Source organism: Pinus tabuliformis, chromosome 9 (genome assembly GCF_031772625.1).
Source record: "Pinus tabuliformis cultivar Carrire ecotype Pingquan chromosome 9, CPIR1, whole genome shotgun sequence".
Taxonomy (NCBI): Eukaryota; Viridiplantae; Streptophyta; class Pinopsida; order Pinales; family Pinaceae; genus Pinus; species Pinus tabuliformis.
Genome location: NC_142307.1, coordinates 1,267,634,901 through 1,267,658,566, shown reverse-complemented (window position 1 = coordinate 1,267,658,566; position 23,666 = coordinate 1,267,634,901). Strand labels below are relative to the sequence as shown.

General features: G+C 37.3%; 1 pseudogene; it reads left to right on the top strand.

Annotated features, from left to right (window-relative positions):
• The first annotated feature begins 937 nt into the window (after positions 1-937).
• LOC149153161 (receptor-like protein kinase THESEUS 1) overlaps positions 938-23,666 on the top strand; it is a 52,915-nt pseudogene continuing 30,186 nt past the window's right edge.

Below are 23,666 nucleotides of genomic sequence, written 5' to 3'. Positions count from 1 at the left end.
AACATTTTACAAACTACAATGCCTATGAACCCATAAAGTAGGTTTCTCCAAGAGGAACTGATTTGTGTAATTCTCAAAAGAGGTCACAACACTCCATAACCCCTAGGAACCACAAGAAGGAGAAGTTGAGATACAATCCTCTTAATAGCCATAAATTGATTGCCCAAATAGTGTGATACTTATCGGTTGATGCGTGGTTGCATTAAAATTAGCATATTCAATTTAACACAAAGTCATCTTAAATATACCAAGAGATATAACTGTGCAGTTTTATAGTTGTAATATATGTATCTTTTCAAAGACAAACAATTGGGAGAAATTAGATCAGCCCAAGATTGAAATAGGCTCAAAGAAAAAAACCATAGAATTTCTTGTGACATACCTAGTGTGAAATAAGATTTGGCTATAGCTATGAAGGAATGGGAATCCATTTTTCATTGAATGCAAGCGATGGACCATATAAAGGATATAATGTCCTATTTATAAAATCCTAAAACATAAATTGGTAGATGGGATTTTCAATGAGTGAAGTCCCAGTCCAAAAATACCTAACGTATATATATATATATATATATATATATATATATATATATATATATATATATATATATATATATATATATATATATATATATATATATATTGCGATGATAATCAGAGAAAAATTGAAGAAAATTTGTTTATTAAAAAGTGTCCAGACAAAGCACCATTCTTATCAGTCACTAGAAGTCATACACATGAAAAGAGCAGCCTACTTTTCATTTGAAATGTATTTTACCTTAACAGTTTTATATACAGGTATAACAAAGCATTAATTAAAGCGAAGGAGGAGCTTCTAGTTGGTTTTGAGGAGTGTGGGAACAATGTAATTGCAATGGCAGAGGATGATACTCTGAATCCATGCTAAAACATTATATTGAATAAGATAAAAGTGTTGATGGACAGACTGGTTGTTGAGCTTAGTGTTAAGCTGGATTTCAGTGTCCCATATGAATTAGAGACCATTGTTGAAGCATTCATGGAGGCTACACTGAGACAGTATGAATAAGAGATAATGAATTCAAGAATTGGAACAATAGGGGATGGAGAATATGGTGATGAACAAGAAGCCAAGACTTCAAGAGAGTGTGCATTAATTCACCTTGAGTCACTCTATTTTGAGGCTAAAAATCCAGGGGAATTTCCATTAACTGCCAAGTGTGAAAGTACGGGCAGGCATGATTTTTCTCAGATGTCATAATTTGAGGACTCTGAAGAATAGATTGATGAGATGGATAAACCTACTTGTGATGTGGGTGATTTTTAGGCTAATGTATTTGAGACCCCTGTTGGCAGTAGTGAATAATTATATGTTGTAAAGCTTCCAGACTTGTCATAGGTTTTAGAAAAAAATAATAGAGTGGTTGATAGTGGCAATGAAGCAGACTCATCTCACGTACTTCATGGTCTTTAACAATGTGTATTCAAGTCATGCAGGAGCTTCCCATTTGGTGACTCAGAAGAGGAGTTTCCTACCATGGATAGGCTCTAAGAAAAGGACCATAATAACATGGGCCTATTTGTAGCTCGGAAAAACCAGTTAGCCATTAAAGAAAAAGACTGTAAGAAAACTCTTGCTTGTAAGCTCTATCAAGAGCAGCACAACCTCTAGAAGGGAATACTTGCAGGCAAACTTTTATAGGATCGAGCAATGGGTTCAAGTAAAGTTTACAGCCAAATTTCACCTTCAATTAAAAATCCTTGAACACCTGAACTATGTGGACATCTTAAGTGGGAAATCAACAAGTAGTTCTTCAAAAAGCCAGAATTTGAATTCTGCAGAAAGTTCCTTGAATGATGAAGAAATGGATCAATTATGGGAAGAATATAATGATGCACTTTTCCAAGAGAGAGAGGTTCCAACCAAGGGACTTAGCAAAGGCCTTGCAAAACTTCGGAGACACAAAAAAAATATTGATTCTGATCCAGAGGATGGCCCTGAAGATCGTCAACTTTGTTGATTGAGAGCCTTTAGATTCTCCCTGGGGAAAATGCCTCTTAGAAGACCAAATTTCATGAAAGTTTCAAAGGATTTGAAGAACTTTGGCCTCATTCAACATCTCTGAGGACGGAAAATTGAGTTTCCATGCAGGGAAAATGTGATGGTAGTATGGACCTCTTCTCTAGCCATTGAACCACAAATACATAGGATAGGAATGCCAAGAAGCAGCCTTCATTGTGACTTAGCTCCTCATTTCACACAGGAATGTTATTGAAACACCAAATTTCATTCCATGCAGGTTGAAATTGGAAACACCAAATTTGGTGTTGATGTTAGGTTGTGCCAAAAAATGCTAATTTGTGACCAACCCTATGCCTATCCATTATTCTACCCACAATGTTTCCTAGTTTTCCCTTGTGCCTTACACCCTTGTTTCATGTGGGCATGTTGTGGAAACACCAAATTTTGTTCCTTGCAAGTGTGACATGAAAACACCAAATTGTGTTCCATGTAGGCTCTCCTCGGGAACACCAAATTTCATTTTTTACAGGCACACCCTGGAAACACAAAATCTCATGCCATGCATGGAAACATCAAATCTTGTTCCATTCAAGTGCACCTTAAAAACACCAAATTTTGTTCTGTGCCAAAGTGCCCTAGAAATACCAAATTTCATTCGGTGTGAGGGCACCTTGCAAACATCAAATTCCATTATGTGCGAGCACATCATACAAACACCAAATTTCATTCTATGTGAGCATGCCTTGTATACACCAAATTTTGTCCCATGTGCATGTGCCTCGAAAACACCATATTTTGTTTTGTGTGTGTAGGGATATAAAACTCCAAATTTTGTTCCATTGCTCAGTCATGCACATGAGGGCATGCCAAAAATGCTAAGTTGTAACCGACCTTGTGCCTATTTTTCATTCAACATGCCTTGTTGTCTAGTACTTCCTTGTGTCTTGCCTCATTGTTTCGTGGAGGCATGTCATGGAAACAATGTTTTTTTTTCCATGTAGGTGCATCATGGAAACACCAAATTTGGTGACGACAAGAGGTCATGCCAAAAAATTTTAAGTTGTGACCGACCTTATTCCTATCCATTGTTTGGCCTGCCTTATTTCCCAACACTCCCATGTGCCTTACCTCCTCATTTTTTGCAGGCATGACGTGGAAACACCAAATTTTATTATGTGCAGGAATTCCCTAAAAACACCAAATTTTATTATGTGTGCATGTGCCCCACAAACACCAAATTACAATTTGTTGCCAGTCCACGCACATGAGCCCGTGCCAAAAATGTTAAGTTGTGATTGGTTTTATGTCTATATGTTGTTTGGCCTACTTTTTTGCCCACTTTTCATGACCCTAGAGGCTATACATAGTTACATGACGTATTTGGTGCACTATGATCATTGAGTGTGCAACACCGACATGATTCACAACCAATTAATACTAGAACAAAGTTACTTCACCAAGACTATGTCTCATAATATGATACTTGTTATTAACAATCTATATTTGTTATTTAGAGAAATATCATAACAACACTATAGAACCAAGTAAAGTATTGCCACATTCATCATCTTCTTTAATACTTCAACAATTAAACCAAACATCATTTTTTTGCATGAAACAACTCGCAACCTTCTTTATTATTAAACAAGTGTAAACACCAAAATTTAGATCACAACACCAAAATTTGGTAGGATGGCCCTCTAGTGTGATTGCCCCTCTTTATAATGTGAAAACACCAAAATTTGAGCCCTTCAGCATGACCCCATCTCTTTACAAAGTGAAAACACCAATATTTAGGTGAGTGCCCCTTCAGCACGACCCCCTCTCTTTACAACATATAACAAGAGTTATCACTCTCCATGACCTTTGGTTCAACCTTCAACAATTCACTTATTCTGAAACAAGTCCCAACTGAAGTGATCCTCCAAATCCCTGACTAGAGACCGACTGCATCTAGTGTCAAGTCCCCGACTTATATAGGATGACTTAACTATACCACTAATTGGACAATTACTATGTCAACTAGCATAAACATCAAAATATCTTGCATCCATTTGCCTAATTTAAAAGACAAAAACATTTCAATTTTGTTTTCTACTACTTTAGGCCATAAAATGTCATATCCATTGTTCTATCTAGGTCTTCTGTAATCTCCTTCATGTTCCCGTTATTATGTGGTTTTGCATGTGCTTTTCAATTCATCTATCTTGAAATATACTTTTGTAATCCCCCTGCTTACTATTTCGAGGCTCATAACTTTTCATTTGTGTTCATTTCAGTACAATTCACCATATCTTGTCTTTTCTCAAGCTAGAGTTCAGCAAAAATTTGTTGATTTTTTTTCTATATGTGATATCTATCTCAAGGAGTCCCCTACTGTGTTGCTAAATTCACCATATAATTAATCTCAACAAGATTGATTCAACCTTTCTTTTATACTAATACTAGTACAAGGATACCTCACCCCAATCTTAACATGTTCAGTTTTCATAATCATATTTCCATAGACCATACTCACCTTGGCCTTGGCTTGAACAATTTAGAGGAGAAGAAACTTCCTACCTAACTGTTGTAGGCGAGAACACCCTAGGGTCTTGGGTTGAAAACTCCAACAGATTGGAGGGCAAACAACAGTTAGAAATGCTCAGACAAACAATCTAAATGCTTATTCCACTGAACTAGGAAGAAGTGTCCTTACCCGGAGGTCAAATGTTTGGGTAGATCTCACAAGGTGCAAATCCTTTGCTTCTCCTGATGCCTTTGAAACCTATAAATTATTCTAACAAAGCATATACAGTAGTATAAAAATAAAGCATATTCATGATATATATGTTAGATCATAAAAACAAATGAACAATTATGCATCAATATAAGATTTATAAACAAATCACAATATAGAGCAATTCATAAACATGTTTTAATATCAGGAACATAACAAGATTTCTTTATTCATGTAAGCTACAAGAAAGGTGGAAAACTACAACCTGAGTCTTCCTCCAGCTCCAAGTGGAACCGTTCTCCAGATTCGTCCTTTCCCGGCCTCAGCAATCTTCCTCCATCATTATACACAAGGATATCTCAAAAGGGGAAACAAGGCTTTCCTAAAGCTTTGGGGAGTGTAGGAGGCACAAGTATTTCATCATACTCAATCAAGGATAAATCAACTATAATATCAATATCTCCTTTTCTTCTCCCTTAAGGCCTTCCCATGGAGGTTTATTTATACTTCTCCAAATTAGTTTTTTCAGTTGGGGAATAGTTGGGCCATGGGCTATAGGAGGTGAGTAATAGGTAAAACCCATGAACTCCGCCTAAAATTAAGGAAAATTATTACTTTCAAGTGTTTTAACACATGTACATGGGTTGGGTATATGCTGACCCTCGTGTACTCTCTTTTATCACAGGGAAAAGTAGCGTATAGCAAATAAAACAATGTTTTTTAGATTTTGGACCAAGTCTAGAAGGAAGGGTTGCCCTAGCCCATAATCAGAGCATCAGATCTACCAAGAGTGGTAAATGGTGCTATAACACTAATAGAACGCTGCAATTCTAGCTACATATCCATGCAAGCATTCAACATGCGTTGCATGTTTATCATTCCTTGTTGTAGTTGTTCCATCTCAGTCCTCAAGTCATTTAAAACTTCAAACTCCTGCAATACCAATATCCACAGGGATTTTATAGTTGAAAAGACCATTCATTACCTTCAATTACTTTAAAATGTCAAGATTTAAAACATTACATATAGAGGTTTTCTTTTTCCTAAGTAAATTGCAGAGAAACTTGAAACCAATGTCTTAAAAGACTTTCCTAATTCACTTCAATCTATGCCTTATTTGTATTAATAAATATTTTATTACAATTTGATAGTTACAAGGGAAAACACCAATGATCATGATTGTGGCTGGGCTATGTTAATTTCCTGTGGCCTCACCCATGAAGGAAAGATTACAAGATTTTCATGTGATTCTGTTTTTAGGATTAGGCATTCTCATCATAAAATTCCCTTTGATTCTCTTTAGTGTTTTCATTTCAACTTTCTACTACAAGTTTGAAGCATGGTGCTAGATTTTAATGGGTGAGAATGCTCCATTCACTTTCAACCATAGCAGAATTCTAGAACTGCCACACATCACAATTTTATTCTTGTTTAGTCTGTTGATTAAGCTTTAAATTTTAAAATTTTGATGTAACATGGGTGATTTATATTGCAACGTTACAAATATTTTAAGTATGCAAAAGGTTATTGAATATTCAAACTAGTAAAATCTTCTAGAATTTCTTGATCCATCATCTATGAACAATTCAGTTGATTTTGGTTCTATTAGGCCTTGTAAACATGCATTTTCTAGAAAATATAGTGATAGGAGATCAAATCCAATTGGGCTGATGCTATAGTTCAACGGTTTAGAAGAGGCAAGCTTTGGAAGGATGTGGCAAGCATATGGAAAATCAAAAGACTGGATGCACAAGTCTAGGGACATCTGGTAAGAGGAGAGTTTTCTTTATTTTGTGTGCAAGGGGTTTTCCATTTTTGTGTTATTATTGTTGGTGATGTGGATAATAGTAACATCTTTTGGTTCGAAAGTGTTTTCAGCTAGCTAGGAAAGCACTTTTCATGGTATGTATAGGGCTTGTGGTTTCTTGGCCCCTTTGTTTATTTTTTACTTACATTTGGAGAGCTTAGATTAGATGTATGCTTTCCTTGGGATCACTACTAGGGAGGCACACTTCTTGATGTGGTAGTTGGCTTACGTGGTGCATTTGGCATCTTCTACAAGGGTGCACTTGTTGAGGAGCATTGGCTCTTGGCATGTGGAGTAACTAGTCTGAAGGGGGGTGTTAGGCACTTGGAGGTTGGGTGCTTGGCCCTTGAAGCATGTTACCACCTTACACATAGTTTGAGTTGAGGACCATTGATTGGAGATTGCACCATCTTGGAGGAGGAGCACTTGACATGTGTACACCTAGCTTGGAAGGTGACCACCTTGGATTCAAAAAAACCATAGTGTGATATGTGGACACCTTGCTCTGAGGAGAGCTCCATCTAGGGCTTTCCTTGTTGACTTAAGCTAGTTGCTTGTGAACTTAGCCTAGGGTTGCTTGACTTAGCATATGATTGTAGCATATATAAAGGGAGGAAAGTGACTTTGTTAAGAGTAACTACTTTGTATCTTAGAGATTGATAGTTGGTGTGATGCTAGCTATTTGGAAAATCTTGGAAGATCATGTATTACACTTGTAACAAGGATTAATGTTTGTGGGATACTAGCACTAGGGTTCCTTGACTTGTGGGATGCAAGTGTTGAGTATTATAGCTTATGGGTCACAAGTGTGTGAATCGCTCTGATAGCTTCTGTGATACAACTGCAAGTGGGAGATCTTGGGGTTTGATAGTTGGTGTGATGATGGCCTGTTTGGAAGCTAAAGAGATTGTCTTGTAGAGCTTGTTGGGATGCCTTGCTTGGCCTTTGTAATGTTGGTTAGGGTTGCAAATTTGCAGTGATTGTGGAAGCCCTAGCTAGGGTTAAGGATGTATTGAAGAGTCCTTGCTCAAGATGTACTGAAAGGAATTTTTGTACCAGCATTGGATGAGTTGAGGTATTTTACTTTATCTTCATTACTCTGATAATATGAAGTGTGCCATTGTTGTCCTAAATTTGTGATTTCCAATTTTATTTTTTTCAAGGGTTGTTTTAGTATGTTGATTTATTGGGACAACAACACTAGATTCTATGTTGATTTTAGCATGCTTAATGAAGCTTTCAAATCTCTTTGTTGTTGTTATATTTCCACTGTAAATGAAGTGATTTTCATATCTATGTACTGAGATAGATCTTTCCCTTAGGGCTGCTGAAATGATATATGCGTGAAGTCTTTGTGGTCTACACTCTTGAGTTTGACTAGTAGTGTTGGGTAGATTTGATATTTCTTGTAGGGTTGTTGAAGAAAATAGTTTAAGCACCATTGTTGGAAACTCTATGAAGTAGATCCATGGCCTCACATTAGTGAGGTGGAAATTTCAGATTCAGTATATTTTTTCTACAGTTTTTACATGGGAAGTATTGGTTTTAAGGTCAGGCAGGTCTATAGGTCCCTGTTATGTTGAAAGGTAACAGAGGCATGGGACAACCACCTTAGCTTATGAGTCTATGTATCCTTTTCCAGCTGGACTCAAACCCCCAACACCCCCCTCCACACAACACGACCTAGGACATCCACCTTAGCTTATGAGTTCTGTTTTTTTGCCAGTAGTATTTGAACCCCCAAACTCACTGGTTAGAAATTCCCCCCCACCCAACAACGCTTCAGGCACCACTCAATTCTACATTTTGTATCCAAATTCTCAAAATTCAGTTGTGCATAATTTTGTTTTCTGTAATTAAAACATAGTTATTTTGAACAGATTAAAACCCACACAAATGTTAAAAATGTAGAGCATATATACATACTTTTTTTCTTCTTTAGGATGTGCATAGCTCGTGCTTTATAGTGATGTGAGAAGGACTGGGTTAGGTCTTCTTGAGCTGCTCTTTGTATATGTAGAGCTCCATGTCCAATTTCATGATATTTTCATTAATCACATTGCTCTCTTGTTCATCTACCCCAACCAAAAAATAAATTAACAGTCTTTAATCATTTTTGCTATAAGAATTGGGTTATTTACAACATGCATTTGATCTACAGTCTTGCCTATTTCTGCTGCTTTCACTCAGGTGGTATTGGATTTCATGGCTTAGGTGATGGGAGCTTCTACCACTATCGGTATGGCTGCTGATGTGGAATATAGTTTTAGGAATGTTGTAGCTCACATTTATTCTATAAACGGAACTGAATCCCATCTCTTTCCTCTAACTAAGAGCTATAACCAAACTACTGCGTGAGCGATCTGAATAGAGTAAGCAACAAGTAGGTATGGGTAGGACTAGTTAAGCTCATGCAGATCTGTACATTAGTAGACCTATCTGTTCATCAAATCTACTATGTCTGATCATCCATGGAAGCTACAGTAAATAATGGCTTAAATGCTTACCTTCTCATAGGCCTCTTCCATGGATGGAGGAATTAGGCCAACCTTCTTCTTCTTAAAACTGAATAATTGCTTCATCATCTTTGCGTGAGTCAAACTCTCCAATGTACTATTGGTATTGATGAAAGGGTGTAATGGCTCCCCTCATGTAGCTCTGCCCTACTGTGTTGGTAACAAAATGTTAACCATGTTTGATTTGCCCGCCAATCCTCCATGGACAATACCCTCGTAAATTTAAATGGAGTGGGAAAATGATATTCAATGAGTCAACGCATTTTAATCAGAAGGGTCAAAAACTTGTATCAGAATGTTAAAACATTATTCAAATATATATATGTATATATATGTATATATATGTATATATATCTATATTTAAGTTATTCAAATATTATAAATATTTTAATGTTTTTAAAAAAAAAAGTGAAAACATATTTATAATATTTTTCAAAAGAAAGGTGGAAACCATGTCATTTTTTTTATTCTTTTCATTATATATAATCGGTCTTGCTCCATCTTAATTTTGGATCTACCAATTGCCCAAAGGGATCAAATCTCTTTTCACTCTAAAAGAGGTTTGCACCTCAAGAGATTTGATTCATCCCTCTCAAAACTTGGTAGATCTAGAGTTAAGATGGATCTAGATTGGTTTAATTATAAATTTTTATGCTTTTAATTTTTTAATTTTTATTTTATTTTGACAGAGTCAAAATGTTAAAGAGGAAATTACAAAATCTCTACCATGGAAGAGGAATTCAACACTGAAGAAACCCTAGAGGCCCATGAAAAAATTATAGGCAGAGAAAGGGTCATCGAGTTTCAAACTAGAGCAAGGCGTAGTTTTGACGAAGAGTGAACGGGCTCTGGACAATGTCAGGCTTTGATATCCTTGTCAAAATACAAAATAAGATTAAATGGTAACCATGAGTTTTTTATCCACATGATATATATTTTTTAAGTGCAGAGATGACTGCCATGATAAACCCTTTGAAGACACACAACTACTTGTCAAATATGCTTTTCATATGAGATGTCAGTTGCTTACTATTGGACCCACATGGAGGAGGAGGAGTTGGTGGATTATGAACCAGAGGAAGGGGGTTTTCAACAAATTTGGGCTAGTCCCAAGGATTTTATCCATTCACATTTGGAATTCAGCTTAGAAGGTCACCATACCACGGTTTCTAGGCCTACCTGGTCTTTAGCAAGCAAAGTTAAGAATTCAATAGGCGGTCGTCTAGCAGTTCGAAGGCCCTAACACCTGCTCTAGCCGTGCACTATTTGGGTCCTCTAGTTTTGGCCATCCCAGGGCCTGAGGACGTTTATCAGGGGCCAGAGAACTCTTCTTGGGGTTCTTTGGCTCTGAGTTTAGTTTCCTTATCATCCCAGAGATCGAAGGAAGACATACAATGTGTTATGACTACCATAGGGTTTTTAGAAATTCTTGAACACATTGGGGGTTCTTCACTCTGAGAAGCCTTTCCAGTTTGTTTTCTTTCTTGTCTTTCATCTCAAGTGTCATTGGCCTTGCCTTGGGAAAACTAGTTGGGGTTTTAGCTCGTCAGCCAATGTTATTGTGCTCACTAAGCCCATAGGTAAAATTTCCAAAATCCAATCCAACTTTTCTAGTTTCATGCAATGAATCTAAACGTTGATGATAGTTTCTAAATTGCTCAGAATTATGTTCAACACCTGAAGGTCATCTAGACCTCCAACTGCAAGATGAAACTTTGTCAAATGCACTGGCCTAAGCGAATCTTGACAGAACTATCTGTGCAAACAAAGGTGGATCTGATACATTATCATTTCTAGCCAATTCATCTCTTGATGAATCTATTTCTCGGGGAGTAGCCCAGGCATTTGGAGTTTTTGTAGCATATAAAAAGGCATGCCCATCGGATCTACTAACTGCAAATTGTTGAGCTACCACGACCCATCATGAACTTGACACCAGTTTCACTATTTGTTGCAATGGGGTAGCAAACTAGTGACCAAATGGTGTCTGATGATGGGAGGCTAGGTTTGAACCATGATCCTAATTAGCAGCTAATCCAATATCATGCTGGAAAGGAGGAGAATACTGAGGTGGCTGAGGAGGAGAATAACTTGTCTTCAAAACCTTGTTGTAGATTGGTTGTAGAACCCTACCTACCATGATGATCAACTACAACATAAACTCAGTTAATAGAACCACCCCAACTTGTTCCATTGTTTTTCTTCTTGTGTATGCTCCTATCTATGCCCTTTAAAACTCTACAAACAAAGGAGATATACACACTTCAGATCAAACCCTAAGAAAAAAATAGCAATGACCATAACAATAGAATGTAAAGACAATTTTTCTTCTCCCAATGACTTGTATATAGGTTCCCTTATCAGGTCATTTTTCCCTAATATTTACGCATGTCATCCAATGAGAGTTTTAAACCATTGCTAAGCCCACAAATTTCACTGTAAATCATCATTTCACATACCCTTAAAGGAGATGAAATGCAAAGCATAAAAAGAAAAACCCTCGAAAAGAAATGAAGAATGAACTCACCCGGTGTCAGGGGCTGAGGGCAAGGGAAGATCCGATGGAATGGAACCACCATGGAAGTACTTGAGTGTCATCGTGCATCCTCTAAAAGCCTCATTCTTTGACATCATTCCTCTATTTCATATGTTTGAAAAGTGAAAATGGATGTTATGTGATTTTTTGGCACATTTCAATTTTATTTTTCACTTATGTGAGCATCACTTGATACCAAAAAAAATTCTAAATGGATTATTTAACCTCATAAGAAGCTCATTATTAGTGAAGGAGGCACATTGGATATATGTTATAGATTAATGGATTCAAATATGCAATTAATATTATAATAATGGTATTTCATAATGTTGGAATGTTGAAACTATTTGTTTATATAAAGAGAAAGAAGCTTTAAGTGAATAGTTTACAAGGCATGATGATTGTTAATAATTTGTGGGTGGGGTAGCAAGCTAAGTGAGCTTGACTATTGAGAAAAGATCATGGTTAAGTCTATGAGATTTGGAGGAGTCTTGGCATGGGTGACCTTCCCATGAATTCTTGGTTATATGGCACTAGACCTAAAGGTGACAATTGATGATATATGATTCATTTTACTGATTTCAATCCCCCTTCTTCACCCTTATGAACATCACCTATTGCAATGAGTGTTAAGTAGAATATTCAAGCTCGTGGAAGATGGGTTATAGATGAATGAATTTGAATATTCAATCAATATCAAAACAAAATATTTCATCATAAATTATGATTGTAATAGTTTTAGTGACTTATAGTATTTTACATATTTTTTTAAATAACAAGTATCTAATTATATTTAATGAAATGAAAGCCCCAAGGATTATCTTAGTTGGTTTTGAGCTAGACATGAGATCTCTCCCCCAAAGGTTGGGGAGATCATGGGTCTGACTCTTTTGATCCCCTTCGAGATAGGCCCCATAATCAAGGCTGATGGTTGCTAGGGAGTGTCAAGGAAACAAAGTGTCAAGACAACATAATAGAGTATTGGGTCAAAATGCATGGAAATGAACGAATTAGAAGATGTTTCAGGGATGCATTTAATAAATAAATTTGGGAAACATGGAGGCAAAGGTATTATGAGGAACTTACAGCAGCAACAAAAACATCAAGAAAAACCCTAGTCTTAGCATTTTTTAGTTTATCTAGCCAGGGGTTTCGATCCCCAAGCGATGGGGTTTGGATCTCCAAGTGGCTAGGGTTTTGGATCTACAAGCAGCGGGGTTTGGATCTCCAGGTATTAAGTTACAGGATTTTAATCAACTGGAACTGTATATGTATTTTAAATGGTATCTGCAAGAACTCTTGATGGAATTAGGTCAATCAGTGAAACTTAAACTGGACTTGTCACTCAATCTCAAGGCCTATGATTTAATACCTTTGTATCCTATAGCTTAGATATTGTTTGCATGGGATCTATATTCTAGAAAAGGGGTTCTTGGGCAAGAACTTAGCGAAGAGATGTTGGAACTAGCACTTGGCGCAATCAGCAGAAACAAGTAGGGGTTGTGAAATGGTGAAGTGGCACAACAAAGTAGTGTTTAGGTATCATGAATACTTGGTACCAAGTGTGCCCAACAAATGTTTAAATCCTTCTACTTAGCATCACCGTGAGTAACTTTCAATTATTTTTAAAAGGCTAGAAACATATATGGTGGGATCATTCATAGGGGATAAAGGTTTAAATGCGCTTTCTAAAGTCATCCATCAATAATTTGTTACCATATTCTTCTACTAGTCTAATTTGGGACTCTTCCACATTTAGTATGAGAAAATATGATACATTATTATTAATAAATTCTTATATTTCATACCATTATTTCGTCTTTTAAATTTTCTTTTCACCACAATAATTATGATTTATGTTATGTTTTCCAATAAAAAATTTATAGGATACTTTTTGTAATAGTATTCAATGTAAATTTGCACTATGATAATGGAAATAATAACACATATATAAATAACATTAAATAACATATATGAAATATCTATATCTATATATATATATATATATATATATATATATATATATATAACAAATATATAACTGGATTTAAACAAAAATAAAAACATATATATAATGGTTGTCGCAATTGCAACAACAAACGTGGTTCAACGCACTTCTGACCAAATTTTCAACAATATTACTTTCTCTACAACAAGAGGGCCTTCAAGATGTAATTTGTATCTGCAAACCAATTTTCAACACACCTTGTTAGAAGTTTTAATTTCATAGCTTTGACCAAAATTGGAGCAGTTTGACCAACATTGACATTAACCCTTGGAGGTGACTTGGAGGAGGGCTAGACTTGTTATCTTGGTATTGGATATTTCTCATTTTGACCAGGGAAAATTTTAGGGGCTAATATTTGCAGGTGGTCTAATATTCCATGCTTTTTCCAAAAAAACGATTTGCCAATTTCCATTTTTCTAAAAATGAATTCTCCCAAATTTTATAGTATAAAATTATTTTACCTTAAAAATCACCAATATTATATATTGTCTAATATAAAATAATTAGAAATCTACATATTTTTACAAAATTATCATCAAACATTTTAAAATAGGGACTCGTAAGATTCACCAAGGTTGCTAAACTTTAATATAAACTTCCATCCACACAAGTTAGAATGAATCAAATCAATATTTTTACGTGCTCTAGAAATATAATCATGAAATGGTTATTTGTTATGTTTTCCTAAGATACAAGCATCACATTGCTTAAGTTTCCTTGGAATGGTTGGCAAACCAGTAACATTGTTTCTCTTCAATAAACGAATATTGTCATAGTTCAGATGTCCAAATCTTGCATGCCATAAAAGACTAGATGGAAATGTACCTTCATTATACTAAGAGTTGTATGCATGGTTATGTGCACGAGCAAACGTTCCTTGCAACTCCAAGAGTCTTTCTTCTATTCCTAGCATGACAAGTGAGTTGTCTGATGGTTTTCTCACTTCAACTTTTCCATCAAACATGTGAATGGAGTGTACTCGCTAGCAGAAGTGAACCAAGGACAACAAGCACTAGTAGAAAATGGTGGAATTAGTGACTAGGTGACTAAAAATGTTAGTCACCACAAATACTACCAAAAATTAGCAATATTAAGAGACCCAACTAAAAACGACTAACATAAATGACTAATATAGTCACGAGTTAAAATATACGACTAGCTAATAAGTAATACTACTAAAAATGACTAACATGAATGAATAATTTAGTCTAGGAACAAAAATATGACTACCTAACAAAAATTACAATAATATGAATTAGTCATTTATGTTAGTCATTTTAATTGTGTCACTTCAACAATTTAAACTTACAAGTCATAGGGGATTCAAAGGTTGTTTTAGATTGGATGAATGGTTATACTTCCTTGTACACTTCTTTATTGGATCAAAGGATGATTAAAATTATGGAGCTTATTAGAATCTTTAGGGTCATATCATTTGATCACATTCACGGGGAATCAAATTCAAAGGTTGACAAATTATCGAAAAGAGGAGTGGGCCAACACCTCCTTTTGAATCACGACATGGCCACCTATATATGTTGCAACAACCTTGCCCACTTATTTAGTTGGTTGCACATATATTTCACATTTCTTCTTTGTCTTGCAAAGTGGTAGTGCTACAAAGAGGGTATGAACTTTGATCAAAGAATGTTCACTTAGTAACACTACCAAATTTCCTTTGTGCAACTTGTCAAATGTCTTAAGTTTGCTTCACAAATTCTCATGGTGCTTAAATTACTTTTCTAAACCTCTAATTGAGACTACAACCCTCCAACATATCTAACTATTCAAACTCTTCAACCTTTGTTAGAGTCTTCTTAGACGTGCACTCATACCTGAAGCAGAACCTAACGTCACTAGCATCTCGAATGTGCATGCTCATTCCCTATTTTAATGCTTTATTGAAACCACATTATCACACTACTTAAAATGAAATGTTCACGTCTTAAGGAAAAACACCTACTTTTCTTATAACAACCTAAACTATGTGAATGACTAGGAGAGAACTCCATTTTCTCAAGATGAAAACATAGGGTCTTACAACCTCATTGGCGCAAAAGGTTGAATGTATTTAACCTAAAAAAAGATGTGTATTCTACTCCTTCCAAATTTGACATATGAATGTTAATAAACTAACACTTTAATTAAATCCATTTACTATATACTCTATTTTATTTTTACCCACTTAATATGTAAAAACACCTAAATGTTTTCAATACAACTAGGTTAAAAGCACTTGTTTCCTTCCAACATCTCACATTTTGCCTCTATAAACTTTAATAACAAACTCATTACATAAAAACATAACTTTAAAATTAAATTATTTTTATTTGTATTATTATAATAAATACTACCTAATATCTCAACCAAAAACATGTAAAATCCTCCAATACAATTAAAATATGTAAAATTGTAAATAAAACATTGTATCTATTTTTTGAACATTGGAAAATTTAACACTTTTAAAAAATTTAAACTTTAATTTTGCTTAACAATATCCCTCCCAAGCACAAATTTTTCACAGTGCCGCAAAATGATATCCCAATTTTTTTTTCATAATGCGGGGGAAAATGATATGGTTTTACTACCATTGGACCCAAGATCGAAAGCCAATATCGAATCTTCAGTCCATCCCTCCCAACCACAAACTTTTCAAAGTGCGGGAAAATTATATCCCAACAAATTTTCCATAATGCGAGAAAATGATATGGTTTTACTACCATCGGACCCAAGATCGAAAGCTAATATCGAATCTTCAATCCATTGATGGCAGAAGACCCAATATAGAATTCTAATATTCAGTCCATTGATCGTGGCAGATGCAATCAAATAAATCGAATTTTCATGGACAGGAAGTGATTCTGGTGGAGGATACTGAGGACTGGATTTATTCATGTTGTACCTCAGCATATGGACCTAGCTAGTGAGATATCTTTCTGCTGGCCTCACATATCTCTCTTCTCCGCATCACAGATGCAAGTAAACATAGTCCACCTTTTTTTTCTAAACTACCATCTGAGTCAAACTACCATTAGAACAAGCAATTATAGTGAACCCTATGTAGAGGAGCATGGTTTTTGGCCTCGGAAATTGGTGATGGAGTTTGGTACAATAACAATACGGGCATGCTTATTGTATGTAGTTTGATCCAAAGTTCGGGTCATGTGATCAACTCTGAGAGAGTCTCAGTTCTATCAGCCAACTTACAGAGACTGTGTGTAGTGCTAGATAACTAAAATTCCATAGCTCTGTAGGGAAATAAGGTAGCTCTGCAGGATTTTCCAGAGCTAGGAACCATTATCATTCAAAAACTCAGAGACATCTATTCTTCTTATTGTTGGCAATATTTATCTTCCTAGAGCAGTTGTCTTCTTCTCGATATATTCAAAAAATGGTGAGTCATTCCTAGCTTTAAGTTCATCTTTAAAAGCATGAGACTACCATTCTGGTACAAATTAGATTTTGATTTATACTATAAAAACTATCTCATTCTTGCTTTGAGACATGAATCCACAGATAAATACCAAAGATCACTTTTGTACATTCCATTTGGAGCCCAATCTGACACTCCAAACTATTTTTCTATGGAAACCAAATCCAAAAAACTGAAATTGACATCATATTGTGATCCCATATGGGTTGAAGCCTCCTGTCATGCGAAAAGAGTCAATTTTGCGGACAAAACCGACCTCCCTAGATGCTAAGGCTTTCTAGTGACAAACAAGATAATCAAGCACTATCTTTCCCTAAATATGCATTTAAAATACAAGCAATCAGGTGTTTAAAGCATACCTTTAGTCCAACGCTGTTTGTAGCAGCCACGCCTCTCCGATCTAGATGAGCTCCTCCTTCTCTTTGAAACCTGCATTCACTAACAAGCAAACGATTACATAGCACTTGAATAACTCATATAATAAAACATATTCATCATAAAGACCAAGGAGTATATGAAACAAATTATATATAACAACTTGTTGAGAAAAATGAACTTAATTGTATTAATTGGAAACAAAAGAAACCATTACAACCAGTGCCTTGGTGTTGTGCAGGTCCCTCCCAGGGTCCAGCAAGAGTTCTCCTTTACTTTGATCAGCTCACCCACTTCCAAATGAAGCTAAGAAAGGATGGGAATCTCTCCTCTCAAGCTCTATAAGGGAGTCCTAATTTCAGCAGCATCTACCCTTAGGAATGTTCAGCTTTCAACCTCCCCTCCCTCTGGCCCAATGCCTGTATTTATAATGCTTTGGAGGAAGTTAATCAGGTCCACCATAAATGGGATAAGCCCCTCTTTCAATGGGATAGCTCCCCTCTTGATGGGATAAGTTCCTCTTTCTTTGGGATGCATGAACCATCTGGAGGCACTCAATACACGTCAAACCATCTTCTAGAATGCTCTAGAATTGACCACAAGTAACGTTTTTGAAGTAAAACTCGCGCCTTTTGACCTTTACAGGAGTACGCACCCACCCCTTTACAGACAGAGCGTACAAGTACGCAGGTATTGTGAACTTGAGGTGCGTACACGCAGGTAAGGTTAAGAGAAACTGCGTAACCAGAGTTAATTGACTTTTTAAGGACTTTCTCTCTTTCTTGGAGTTTGACATGAGGAGCAGAGGTATAAGACTTGCCAAGGAGGACAGTATGACTATTGACAGAGCCATACTGACTGCAAATAGTCATGGTGAAAAATTTTAGTGTAACAGATTGCCCCCTAAAGTGCGAAGCCTGTAGTAGATTAGGGTTTCATATCATCTAGGAAGGGTGAAGTACTTTATCATTTCAAGGATTATCTTGTGGAGAGCCCAGTCGGAATCTGCAAATATTCAACACAAAATACATATATAAGATCATATCATTGTTGAGGTAGGCATTCCCATACTCAGATTGAAAACTTTAACTAACAAACTAACTACTGCTCTGATACAGGAATGATTTCGTAGTACATCATAATCATAGACTCATGTAGACACAGTATGGACGCAACCATCTGCTTATAATTAGTCTACTGTATAATGAATACAAAACTCCTCGCAGCCTGGATGGTGGAAAATAGATCCAGGGTCTTCATTTCTACTTCCCGAAATAGTACGATTCTATCCATGCGAATAAATGAGTTGATGTCGAACATGGTAGAAACCACTTGATTACCAGTCAATGATGTAAACTGTTAACAAGTGCGAGAGAGACCACCAGTGATGTCAATGGTTCTCAAAGTACCCAGTACAATCCATGAGATGTGAATGAATATGTTGATGTCGAACATATCACGGAATCCTTCGATCGAAAGTCAATGATGTAAACCGTCGTCAAAGGCGAGAAACCTGCCATTGATGCATGCAGATTTCAAGGTACTGACGATTTCTAGGTCATCTTTCTAGATAATGTGCTGATGTTAATAAAAAGCGACCCGTTGCAGGCAAGCCCACAACACGAAATCATAGATCAAGTTGAAGAAATGTAGCTGTAAGGACTAACTCAGGGATGGTCAAGATGGATGACAGGTATTTTGCAGATGAATGGTTTATTTGCAGTGACCTCTTGGACACATAACGACACAACAGATGGCTTGGTGACGAGTGACCCAAAGTTAATACCTAGAAACCGGCTGAAGATTTTCAATGTGGTTTGATCAACTATTAGGCAAAGGATTTCCCAACCCAAGTGAATGAAAAGTGTCATGTTCAAGAGTGGTGATAAGGTTTTTCTGTGACAAAGGATAACAAATAGGCTCATTTTTCTCTCTTTTCCCCCACCATTTCTGGCAAGTACCTCTTTATTTTTTACAAGCTTGAGGAGGATAACATATGCTTGATTATAAGCTCATCCTTCGGATGAGTCCAACTTAGTTTAGATTCGAACCCTAAGAAGGAGTGGTCCGTTCCTGTTTGTAATCGAACAGGTCCTTTACTGTGAAATTTTAACGAGTCCAGTATAGGAGAAACTCGGTGTTTTTCAATTTTAGAGAGTCTGAAAAAACTTAAGAAGACTCTAGGGTTGAACTTTTTCGTAAATTTGTGTCTCCCAAGCCCGAAAAAGTATAAAATAATACTTGAGAGAACTGCTTGATCTTTACGACCAAGGAGTACTTTCATGATTAGTGTCTTTGACCTGAAAAGTAAAAAGCGATCAAGGACACGTCGTTTTATTTCCAATATCGAATTTGAAACGACAAAAATCCGGCAATCTTTTCATGTTTTTACGGTCAGAAAAGGGCTATAAGAGGACCGTCTTTTAATTCCGTTTTAACGAGTGTAAAAGAAACGCTCGGCAATCTTTTCATGTTTTAGGAGTCAGAAAAGGGCTTAAAGATGACTCTGATGTTTTTGTTTGTAAAAAATGACAATTTTCCCTGAAAATCCTTTATCCTGCACAAAAACCAACACATTACTCATACCTGTTTAAGATAGATAAAAATACTTTGAAAAATACCTTTTCATGGTGAAAAATAAACAAATTTACCATTTATTTACCCAAAAAAACCTATAAAAAGGGCTTTTACCAATTCATTTTTACCGTTTTACTGTTGAGGAGAGAAAAAGGGCTTTTGGCAAGAAATTTCCCGTGGACATTGCGGAGAATCTGACCGTCGAAACTGAACGCCGTCTCTTTCAGGTATTCTACAACATCCTCCTCTTCATTTTCATCCGTTTGGAATTCATTTTTAGGCCCTAGTTTCATTTTTTGGAGGCTTTGGGGTTTCAAGATCCGCCTTTCGAGGTACGCAGGTGCTCCACTGGTGACCCGCGTACCCCGACATTTTCTCAGTTGGGAAAATGTCGGGCGTACGCACCTTGCCTTAAGGGAACCCGCGTACCCATGCTCTGTTCCTAAAGGCAGGGTGCGTACTCCGCGCAAAGGGTTTACAAACCCCAAATTCTCCAAATTGGACCAACAATTTTTGATTTCATGGATTCTAATGGATGTTTTCTGGTGTGTAGATTGCCCACCATGCTTGATTGGCGCGAGAGAGAGCACGAAGATGTTGATTTGGCCACCATTAGTCATCAACCGTCCATTGATGCTTTGAAGGCATGCGGCCTTTACAAATACTGGGCCATACCTGGCATGAGGGCCTAAGTGCGCTTTCTAGAGTGGCTGGTAGAGAGATGGAACGTTCAGGACCAGTGTTTTTATATTGGAGGGCACCAGCTCGAGATAGAGCCCTCAGATATCTACTTTCTCACTGGTTTGCCTAAGAGAGGCGAACACTTGACTCTGTTCGGGACTAGGCCGGGTGGCCAGTCCATCGCTAGTCTCCGACTAGAGTGGTGTAACACTCAGTCTCAGGAGAAGGGGATAGAGATCAAAACTATATCCCGACCTGAACTTATGGTGATTGCTTTTACAGTTACCAGACTTTGCGGGGCTGCCGCTTTACATATTGCCACTGGATCCCAGATGCGGATGGCGATTGATTGCTATCGAGGCACCATTTTCAACTGGTGTGATGCTGTGTTGACCAATTTGAAGGGCCAACTGACTAGAGCCAAAAACGGACAGCTAAAGACTTTTGGTTATGGGCCTTTAGTTGTGAGTTTTGGCTTAGAGAGGGTTCCGATGCTGATCCCACAGCAGCTCACTGTTGAGGCTGGGTTTCCCCGAGAGCCCAAATTGATGCGATGGGTTGCGGTTATGGCCCGTCATCCTGATGAGGGCACGGAGGTTGTCTGATTTACTCCGGAGTACTTTCACTGGTTAGAGGACCAGGTCTTTTCCATACAGGATTTTCCTTATGCCGAAGTTGATTTTCATGGAGATCCGAACATGGTTCTTCCACTGGGAGAACAATGGGATGACACAGGTAATTCATTTTTCACAATTTTTTAAATTATCTATTTTTTTTGTTTTTTATATCGTCTCAAAACTGACAGTAATAATTTTCAAAATGCAGATGTAGGCCCACGTCGTCCAACCAATCTCGAGCCTTTCGAGAGGAGACTACCAGTTGCAGCGGCACCGGCCCCACGGGATGAGGCCACAGAGACCTTAGCTGAGTTGGAACAAGACCTAGAGCGTCTAACGGCAGATATACCAGAGACTACTATAGATGATATTCCTATCAGGCTTCAGCGCTATGTAGTCGCAGTCCCAGGACCTTTTAGAAGGTTCTTGTGTAGGGTAGCCCGTGCAGTGGTGTCATATAGAGATCATCACCAATGATTGGATGGTCGTTTTGTAGACACATGTGACATTTTGGTTTTTTGTACTTATCATTTTTGCCGATCATAAGGTGTTTTTCAACCTATGATCGAAGACGATGTATTTTTTGACACACTCCTATCTATATATATCATTATTACCGGCTTATCTTGTTAAACATGTGTGATGAAATGTTTTTAAATTTACATGTATGATTATTGCAAATGTCTATTTAACATTCGAGAAGCAATTGCATCTGCTAATGTATTTAAAGACCTTGGAATATGCTGATATTCAATGTAATCAAATTCACGTTCCAAGAGACGCACTCTCAAAAATAACCTTAATAACACTGGATTTCTAATGGCATACACTCTATTAAGCTGTAATACAATGAGTTCAGAATCTAACCTCACTATCAAACTCCGAATCCCAAATGAAATAGATTCAGACAATAACTCAATCACTGCACTGTACTCGGCAATGTTGTTTGTTGTTTGACCGAGGCTCACCCCATGCATAGAAACTAACTCGTCAGAGGGTGAATAGATAACCCAAGCTGCGGAAGAGATATTCCGTGTACTACGACAAGCACCATCAGCAAATCCAATGTATGTTTGGAGAGGCATCGACATCTGCAAACATCAAGGGTAAAACCAAGATAAGCAGAATAATGACGAAAAACACACTCTCTAAGCTAAGCACATTGTCTAAACTAACAAACACACCAGCTAGAAAGAAAAACTAACCTAACTAAAAATTCTCCATACCCATCATTTAAGCATAATACCTCTTTAAGTAAAGTCCATTTCTGGGTTTACCCAAAGAGTCCCCGTCAAAGTCTACCAGCTCATAGGCCCCTTTTGCTAGCTTTCGCTTGACAATATAGGGCCCATGCCACATAGGAACGAATTTTCCAGCACCTAATTTATCATTAGCTTGATCATATAATAGCACTAGGTCTCCTTCCGAAAAATTTCGAGGGGTCACATTTCGATCATACTGAGCTTTCATACGTTTTGCGTGAGTCTCGATCGCCAATGCAGCATCACGTCGAGTCTCATCTAATTGAGCTAAGTATAATAAACGCTTCTCCTCTTCGGAAGTAGCTGGAAGTAATTCGATGGCCATTTGCAGTGACGGGATTTCGCATTCAATGGGTAGCACAGCTTCCAAACCATAAACTAGTTGGAAAGGAGTGAACCCTGTTGATGTTTTCACTGAGGTTCGGTACGCCCAAAGCGCTGAAAATAACATGTTGTGCCAATTCGACCGATGAATACCAATGATTCGTCGAATCATGATAACTAAAACTTTGTTGATGGACTCAACCAGACCATTCGCTTGTGGATAATAAGGAGTTGAGCTATCGTGACGCAAACCAAGCTGGCCTGTAAGTTCTGTCATCATAACGTTTCGAAAATGGCGCCCATGGTCAGTGATTATCGCTTGTGGGACACCAAACCTAGCAATAATGTGATTGAACATGAAAATTGCAGCTGTCTTGCCGTCTGCCTCGAATGTAGGCATCGCCTCGGCCCACTTAGTAAAATAATCTACCGCAAGGATGATATACGCATGCCCCCCGGCCGAGTGAGGGTTACATGTAATAAAATCGATACCCCATTTGGCAAAAGGACCAATGGCAATTATAGGGTGGAGAGGAGCAGGTGGAGCGCGCATCTTGCGATCAAACACTTGACAGTTGTGGCATTTCCGGACCGCAGTAATACAGTCTTTAAACAAGGACGGCCAGAAGTAGCCAGCGCGCAATATCTTTTGGGCTGTGGCATACCCAGACATATGACCGCCACACACTCCAGAGTGACAGTCATTCAGAACCCTTTCAGCTTCCTCATGAGTTAAGCAACGTCGAAAAACCAAGTCCGCCCCACGGCGATAAAGAGTATCTCCAATAATTTTGTACTGTTGGGACTGG